The 8,482-nt window shown below is 33.4% G+C and overlaps 1 protein-coding gene across 1 annotated transcript in view; it reads left to right on the top strand.

The window, feature by feature from the left end:
* The window catches only part of LOC145595143 (putative phospholipid hydroperoxide glutathione peroxidase), a 167,034-nt gene that overhangs the window by 110,748 nt on the left and 47,804 nt on the right, over window positions 1-8,482 (top strand). The window lies entirely within an intron of this gene.

Below are 8,482 nucleotides of genomic sequence, written 5' to 3'. Positions count from 1 at the left end.
ATGGTTTGGTTTTTAATTTTTTTCAAGGAGAATTAGGAGTTCTTAAATTAACTTTTGAAAAGAAAAAATTCTTACTTTTCAGCTATTCTTTTGTAATTATATACTCATAATGTTTTCCCCTCAAAAAAAAAATATATATACTCATAATGTTTTTTTATTTTTTTTTTTATTTTTTTTTTATTTTTTTTTTTTTATTTATTTTTTTTTTTTTTATGTTTTCATAGGTTGGATTTTAATTTTTCTTCCACGACTTTTACAATTTTTTAAGTATTATTGAATGTTTATTTGTTTTTAAGAATTAAATGTATATATGAGAGGTTATATGTGAGGTAACAATTTGTATGATTATTAGTATTTATATTATTCAAGATTTGCCTATTAGTTCATGTATCTTTTTTGTTATATGTCAATTATCCTATTATGAGAGCATAATCAATATGGGTATTAAAAATATTAATTTTAGGTGTGATATACAAGTATTCAAGTTAGATTAAGTAGGATCAAAATTAGTTAATATTGAGTATATACACTAATTTCAAAGATAAAAAATTCATTAAATGTGATATCCTTAGATTTGTATTTAATTAGGTGAACTTTTTAAATATGACTTTTTCATAATTATTTTAATCACAAGTTTAAGATATGTAACGAAAATAAAATAAATAAAATAAAAAAAAGGTTAGATTTTGATCTAGGTCAATCATATTTGATCGTATGTAAAATAAGATTATGTTTGTTTACATAAGTTGAACTAAACATAGCCAAAGTATGCATTTTTTTTTTCTTAAGATGACATGAATTATTCTAATGGGTTAAAACCTCAAATGGAGCAAAATGGCTTATGTGAATAATGCAAAAGTCAAACCATGACATGCATTTTAAAAATACGGAGAGAGTACCTTCATTGCTTCGCATGGTTATTTCTTAGGCCTTTTTTATTCTCCTTATTTCCATTCATATTTGAAAAATAAAGTTAAGATAAACATTAATAAGCTAAGGAAAAATAAGTTCGGATAAGTTGTAATAAAAGGGAAATTCAAGTTCAATTAACAACTATGATAAACAAACCATGTCTTTCACCTATGTTTGTGCTCTATCGTATCAAACACAATTATAAGAGTAATTATACAAATCGTCTTAACTGACAAATTAGAGGTGAAGAGAGAATGAATAGCTTTTGTATTGCTTGATCATTATTCATCAATAGGTTAAGTATTTATACAAAACCTACACTCATAAGATAGGAAACAATATTCCTAAAAGATATATCATATATCCTAATGATATATATTCTCAAAATAATATCTTAACATAAATATCCTAAATATATTATTCTCTTAAATGATATATACGGAAAATATATCACACATATATTTTCCGATATCTCTTACACCCTCCCGCAATCGTAACGGCAGTAACACGAACGTTGCGATTGGAAATTCTTCAATTTGTTGAAGCCGAGATGCACTCTTGTGATGTCGCCTTCAATTTTTTTTGTTTCTTCTTTTTCAACGATGAGAACGTTCATCTTTTCGAACTCATCAGTCATCAATCAAACAGGAACGTCATTCTTTTCGAACCTGCAAATAACAATTTTTGGTTTTTCCAAAGCAAAACCGAGCTCCAATCAAATATTGGTTTGTCAGAGTAAACCACACTCAAATTTCTTATTGGTCTTTTAGAGTAAACCACACTCAAATTTCTCACTCAAATTGGGTCTTTTAGAGTAAACCACACTCAAATTTCTTATTGGTCTTTCAGAGTAAACCACACTCAAATCCAAAGGAGCAAAATTATGCTCGAATCAACTCACAAACCTTGTCTCACGGCACAAGGAGAACAAATTTCTTGTCTCACGACACAAGAGAGCTGAAAACTTTTTTTTTTTTTTTTTAATAAAAATCCTAGAGCAATGCGCCACAACATATCTCCTTCTTCAAGGATCAAAGACCTACGTACTAGGTACTGATCCACCAACAATAAACTCATTAACCTCTTAAAAAAAAAAACTTTCACAGCGGAATTGTTTGGGTTTTTTTTTTTTTTTTTTTTAAATGTAAATTTGGCAAAAAGTTTATCCAACCGGTGGGTTTAATTTTCTTACCCACCGGCAGGGGGAATTTTTTTTTTTTTGTGATACCCTCCCAAGATCTAACCTGCTCTTGATACCATGACAAATTAGAGGTGAAGAGAGAATGAATAGCTTTTGTATTGCTTGATCATTATTCATCAATAGGTTAAGTATTTATACAAAACCTACACTCATAAGATAGGAAACAATATTCCTAAAAGATATATCATATATCCTAATGATATATATTCTCAAAATAATATCTTAACATAAATATCCTAAATATATTATTCTCTTAAATGATATATACGGAAAATATATCACACATATATTTTCCGATATCTCTTACATTAACATATAATTCGTAAATTTATCAACTTCATATAATTTATACTTATTACTAATTAAACATATTACTGATCAAATTTACGCGTTAGTTAATACTTAATATACTGATAAAAATGCATCACTTAATAACATATGGGGTATAAAATTTGTTCTATAGGAACTTTTATTTTTATATTTTTAATTTAATTTTGGAGAGAGGACTGAAGTGGACATTCATTATTGGGCCAGAATCTATTAAAGCTTGTCTTGTATTGCCTAAGACAAATCCAAATGGAGTACTTATTATATACTCTCAGTTAAGTTTAGGCGAGCAAAGTGCTGAAATCCTACATTTGTTGCAAGTTAGGTATGTATGTATTTTATTTTATGTTCATATTCATCTCACGAGAAATTTTCTATTCATAATATTGGCTTGAGTCCGATTTTGATGCAAGCAATCTCTACTGACTTTATTATCAAGACAAACATCTACAAAAATTGTACATCTGCTTCAAAGTTACTTTAAAATGAACAAAAGTTACTCCCTTCATGTTTTTTTAAGTGACACAGTTTGACCGACACATAGTTTTAAGAGATTTTATTGACTTTAATAAAATAAGATGTTAGTGGGGTAGGTTGGAGAAGTGAGAAACGATAAAGTAAAAGAATGTGAGAGGAAGTGGGGAGCATAAAAGGAGTGAGAAATGATAAAGTAAGAAATAGTGGGTGAAGATATATTATTAAAATGTAAGGAATTTCTAAAAGAGGAAGTGTGTCACTTAAAAAAAACGGTCGTTTAAAAAAAGTGTCACTTAAAAAAACACGGAGGGAGTACTCTATAAGTTATCCTGGATATAAATAATAGTTATTTAAGCTTTATGGATAAAAATTACCCTAAATTCAACAAAATTACTTTGATGTTACTGTACATCGGATGTATACAAAAGTTTTTGATGAACTCTAACATTTATATTATGCTCATTAAGAATTGCTTTATGAAATTAAAACAATTGGATCAAATAATGTATGCAACTAACCTAAGTGTTACATTTCATTAATAGTTAAGTAGGCCTTAACCACAAATCCGCAACTGTTAATGAAAATACAAGTGCAGTGCTCATCTTATACAGGCAGCAAATCTTTGCAACTGATATAAACATTAGAAGCAGTCAAGCATAATTTAGCTATATCTAGAGTGTACTTTCCGGCTTTCGGCTTTCAGGGGGACAACCTTGTACAAGTAACAAACCACTACTATGTCTATACATCAAGAAAAAGTCTACAGCAATCCAGGCATCACTTGGTTGAAACTTAGACATGTAGATTTGATGTTGTCGATTTGTGTATTCAACTCTTCGATCTTTAGGTTTTCTATAACATTCTGCTCTTCCAACTTTTCAATATCATGTTCAAGTTTAGCCTGCTCGACTGTTTTCAGCTCTAAAGCATTAGAAATCTCTTCTGCCTTCACCTTACTTTCTCTAAGTTCATCCTCGAGTTTCTTGAGCTCATCCTTAGATGTCATTGCTTTCACAATCTCATCAAGTCTCTGATGCAGCCATTTGACATCAAAATTCAGACTCTCAGCGTCCCTTAGGATGGAGTAGAATCCCTTAACATCATCAGATTTCATATCAGCAAGATGGGTGTCGTGGAGCTTCTGTACAACCTTACAGATACCCTCTAAACAGAGAGTCTTGAAAAGTTCTGATTGCAATGTACACGCTTTAGTGATATCCCCATACTTGTTGAATATAGCTTGCATGATATGAGATGATTCCATTGAAATGGCAGTTGATCCGGTTGCTTTTAGACAGTCATTTTCATGTTGTGAAGCAATGGACTGACTTTCACCACCTTCAAGTTGCTTGTTAGTTTGTTGGCCCCCAAAGGTTGAGCAAATTTTGTTTGAAGATCCAAATCCATGGTTACTTTGACATTGACCTTGACCTTGTCCTTGTCCTGGACATTCATTTTCGTGTTGTGAAGCAATGGACTCACTTTGACCTTCTTCAGGCTGTGGGTCCATTGATTGTCCTCCTGAGGTGAAGCCAATTCTGTTGGAAGATCTAAGTCCATGGTCAATTACAATAGAATCTTTGGTGATAATCCCTTGCTTATTGGTTGTAACCGAGAGTATACGAGACGAGTCCCTTAGCATGGCAGTCAGGAGGTCTCCTAGTAGTTGTGGACATATATTTTCATGTTCAGAAACAATCAGCTGACTTGGACCTTTTTCAGGCTGCGCTTCCATGGGTTGCTCTCCATTTATGCCAATTTCAGGAGATCCAAGCATGTGGTCATTTTCATTTGTATCAGATATCTCATCTGCAAAATTTTGAAGCTAAGATCAGTTAGATGCTGAAACTTAAATCAATCAGTGATAAGACAATATATGCTGCACTTGATTGAGAGGGGAAACAAGGGTTAATATCAAGAGAATATGTGTGATTAATATGATCATCAGTGTCTTCAACAAAAATATCTTATTACTTGAGATTTGCATGAAAGTTAAAGTAATAATCATTGACTTGGCATCACAGTGGATTAAATCAAATGGGTAATGAACTACATGTGCTTATCTTTAATCATGAAGTAAGAGGTGGTAGTTGCATTGCAATTCAAAAGTCTAATGCAAACTTCTAAGGGCTATTCAAAATTATTAATTTGTATTCAAGTCAAAGAAAATTGACATATCTTGGAAATCTGTTAAAAATATCCTACAAAATAAAACTAAATTCTATAGAGGCCTAGAAAAAAGGCTTTAGTAATGTTGATTCGCCATACCCCGAGTCCCTGACGGCCTTGGCCTCCCTATTTATCAAGGTAAGATTTCGTATATCCAAATTCCAAACCTCCTTTAAGGTTTAACACGAGCCTGCTCAAAGGAATTGGGTAATGTTGATGGTGTGCTGTATTAGCCGGTGCTTACAATGTTGATTTGGGGTTGGGGAAAAAGGGGGACTAATGACTAAAGATATGCTACTATGCAAGTAATGCAACAAGAAAATCGGTGTTGCCAATGGAGATAAACAATAGTCGTCAGACCCTTCACTATACTGACCATTTACCAGAAATTCTGTAACAACAGGCCATCTTTTCTCTATTCCTTTCGTCCACTAAAAGATTTTAACTCTATATCTTTTGTCCAGTTTATCAGTAGCATAAAAACAGGAGTTTCAATTTAACATGATAACATAAGGTAGCATCTTCAGCCAATCAATGTTCTGTTGGTATTTGAACTGGTACATTCCTTTAGTAGAATTGCAAATAACAACATAGGCAAATTAGCAAATTAACTAGCTTTAATCCAATGGAACAATTAAATTACATTCATTCACCCACCATTAACAAATTAAAGCTGTAAGCCAATGAACAAGATAATTAAGCTACTAATTCTTTACAAACTTTCATAACCCATATTAGGGTAACCTATAAACATTGCCAAATAAATAAATAAATAAACATTATGTCTTCACAAACTACTATAAAAACAACCTTAATAATTTATCTTCGTGATAAGCAAAAATTGTTTATCCAGTGACATTTTCATAAATAAGTCAACGTGCTAACTGGAATATTTTGTTGATTTATTTACAAAAATGTCAGTAGACAAACAACTTTTGTTAAACACAAAGATCAATTGGGGCTCCCTCTTAATCTCTTACTAACCCACAAAATCTAACATTTATTTCTTACACATAGAGTTATATACATAACTTAATATCATAATTCATTAAAAAAAAAATTAAGAGTATATCAAAATATTAAAGATGAACCCTTTAAAAAAAACAAAAAAATGTTGAAGACTGTAAAACAAAAATAACACAGAATTCCAGTAGCGTACCTCCGGCGTGATCCTCCGGTGGTGAAAGATTCGGGCCCCCGGAAAAGGCCCGACTATGGGATCGATCAGTGTGGACAGACATTTAGTGTTCAACAATGTTTACTCAATAATTATTATTATTTTTTTTATATAGAAATTATAAAGAAGAAACTAAAATTGAAGGGAAAATGAGAAATTGAGAACAACACAAAGAATTCCAGAAAATGGTGAAGGTTTTTAGAGTTTTAAGCTTAAAATAGAAAGCGTACAGTGCACTAGGACAGACCAATAATTAATTAATTAATTACCATTGTAATTTATTACCACTAGGCCTCTAGTCCTTTACTTTTTTGTGCAATTCATTATACGTGTAAAACTTTGATTATTACGGAATACGGAATTGTAACATTTTGAAGGGTACCAAACTTTAAGCGATTATTTTGAATTTGTTATGTTAAAATATTAGGAATTGAATTTGATACACATTCACTCTATGTGTTTTCCACATAGACAACCATTCATTGAAATTTTGATAGTGGACCCTGCTTTTGTAGAGGGAAATTTAGCGCTCACTTATAGTGAAAAATTTTGGCACTGAAAATTTATAAAAATATAAATAATTGCTTCTTAGTTAACCACTAGTATTAACGAAAATTGAACTTGAAAATATTTCCAAAGCACTCAAAATTGGAGGCAGGCAATGGTCATCTTCTTATTTTACCGATAGTCTTTTTTGGCCGATTTTAAATCCTAAAATAATAGTTCTATTTGTCTTTTCAAGTATCTTTAATATTAATTCTTTTACTAAAAGTTCCTCAAATTACAATAATATTTGTGTAAATTTAACTTTTCCATGTAAATTTTGCTTTTCCATGTACTTTTATTACTTTATCTCTCTACCTTTTTACATTCCCTATGTAAATTTACCTTTTCAATGTACTTTTACTACTTTTATTTTTTTTTATTAATTCCCGTGAAAATTGTCCATAAGAGACTATCAATAAGGGACGGAGGGAAATTTAATTTTGTTTTGGAAATTAAAAGGGCACCAATTCTAATTCTCTCTCTCTAGCGCCCCTCTCTCTCTCTCAAACCCTTTCGCCTCCCCTTAACTGCTCCAGCCATGAGGCTCGTCGGCCGGCGTGCGGCTCACCGCCCATGCCACGGCGTCGGCAGGCCTCCGATCTTCTCCTTTAGTTTGTTTTTTTCCTTTCTCCTTTGCTTTTTAGTCTTCGTTTTGGTTTTTTGTTTTTCCGGCCTAGCATCGCGCACCGCTTCCCCTTTTCGGCCGCTCCAGTTTCTCACCGGCCTTGCTTCCGGCTTGCCGCTGGTTTTCGTTGCCGCTTCCCCGCCGTGGCTTTGCCCCTCCGTTGAGTCCGTCGTTGCGTCGTTGTTTTCGAGAACGGGGAGGGAGATCCCTCTGAGTCCCTCGCGTAGGGCCGTTCTTAGTCCCTCGCGTAGGGCCGTCGCTGCCGCGGTTCAGTGGTGCGGGGGGTATGGGCTTCTCAGGCGGGCATTGGTGGTTCGGGTTTTATTGTCAGGCGGCATGTGGGTTGGGTTGGTGAACCTCGGAGCTTTGGTGGTTGTGCTCGGAGTGGCGGCGGGGTGGGTTGTTAGGGTTTTGTTCGTTGTCTTAGTTTTTAAGTTTTTCCCTGTTTTTTCTTTTAGGAGTCTTTGTGTGCTTTTTAGTTTTGTTATTTTTTCTGTCTGTGTGGTGTGGTTGGGTGATATGGGGCAGGATTTAAGCCGGGTTTTTTGGCTATGGGGCTTCGGTTGGATCTTCTGTTGGTTTGGACTAAAGGGTTATGCTTCCATGCCGATATCCGTGTTTGAATCGGAGATTGTCTTATCTATGGTGAAGTGTACGACACCAATTTTGATTTCAGGTCGAAGAGTACGGGATTCTGAGCCAATGAAGGTTCACGTCAGAAACTACAACATATTGCCAGACCCCCTTGCAAGAGGCTGCATAGGACAGCGTTATATGAGCCAAGGGTATTTAAGAAAGTCATTTTGCGAGTGCAATTGTAGTTTCCTTTATTTCGAACTTGTAATTGGTTCTTTTGTCTTTGTATTGTTCGATTACAATCTCTTATGTAAGTGTCGTATGGCTTATTATTAATGATTTATAATCTCCCCCCTTCAAAAAAAAAAAAAAAAAAAAAAAAAAGGGACGGAGGGAGTATATTTTACATGGCTAAATAGAGGAATTTATTTTCATTCAGTTCTGCAAATTGATTTAGTTGATGAACTAAGGC

Source organism: Chenopodium album, chromosome 2 (genome assembly GCF_948465745.1).
Source record: "Chenopodium album chromosome 2, dcCheAlbu1.1, whole genome shotgun sequence".
Lineage (NCBI taxonomy): Eukaryota > Viridiplantae > Streptophyta > Magnoliopsida > Caryophyllales > Amaranthaceae > Chenopodium > Chenopodium album.
The sequence above is the reverse complement of the archived record's forward strand: the minus strand, read 5'-3'. Positions and strand labels throughout refer to the sequence as shown.